Consider the following 1,076-nt stretch of genomic DNA (forward strand, 5'->3'; position numbering starts at 1 on the left):
CGGCGAGGGTCCTGGCTGCGGGCTGCGGGCCTCCGGGCAGCCCGCGGAGGTGTGACCCGCCGCGGGGGCGAGCGGGCGGCCGGTCGCGGTCGCGCTGTGTCTGTACGTGAACGTGGGAAGACAGCCCCCCGAAGTTACTTCTCAGCGCCATTCCCAACCGTGGTCTCTCGGAAGCACATAGTTTCCCCAGGTTTTCCTACTGTCAAGCGTAAGGCGAGCAAAAAGGTCGTCAGTTTGACAGCTGTAGTGTCCGCTGATAATAAATTAGTGTGTCACCTATGAACATCCTTCAAAGTGCTGTAATGTAGTGAACACACCAAACCCAGCGCGTAGTTGTAAGAGACGTCGTTCGTGTTGTTCAAAGCCGAAAATCTCGTTATCTTGGATCATGAACTTTAGAATAGTGGATTTCTCTTTCAAAGCAGACTTAAAACTGCAGGCTGGCCTAATCAGTATGAATAAACTATGCAGTTGGGTTTTTTTTAACATAGGAAATATGTTAGGCTTTTTAAAAAAAAGATTCTGAGATCCACCATGTTCTTAACCAGAAAGAATGACTACTGGTGGTCGCTGGAAAGCTAAAGAATTAAATAATAGGATGAAGTACTAGAGAAGATAATCGTCTTCATATGTCACATTAAAAACATACCAAAAGGTAGCACTTGAGAGGCAGGAGGATAGCCTCCAGTTTGAAGCCAGACTTAGTTTACATAGTGCCCTCAAGGCAAGCCTGCACTATAAAGGGAGACTGTTACAGTGATAGGTTTTCAACTAGGTGAACCCTGAAAAATAGCATGCCATAGTTTATGAGTTTATAGTGTGAAGAAGCCTAAGAAAAAATTCCAGAATTGGTGCTGTCCTCTTTCTGAAAGCAGCATAGTCTACCTACATATTAAGAATATATATTTTACCAGCCTAGGCTACAAACTGAGCTCAAGGCCATCCCTAAGCTGTATAGCGAGACCTTGACTGAAAAAGACACTTTAAAAAAATAATACATATATATTCCAAAACCAGGGGGCTGGGGACACAGCTCAATAGATTAAGCACTTCCCTGACAAGCACAGGGTCCTGAG

Source organism: Octodon degus, unplaced genomic scaffold (genome assembly GCF_000260255.1).
Source record: "Octodon degus isolate 3935 unplaced genomic scaffold, OctDeg1.0 scaffold00136, whole genome shotgun sequence".
Classification (NCBI taxonomy): domain Eukaryota; kingdom Metazoa; phylum Chordata; class Mammalia; order Rodentia; family Octodontidae; genus Octodon; species Octodon degus.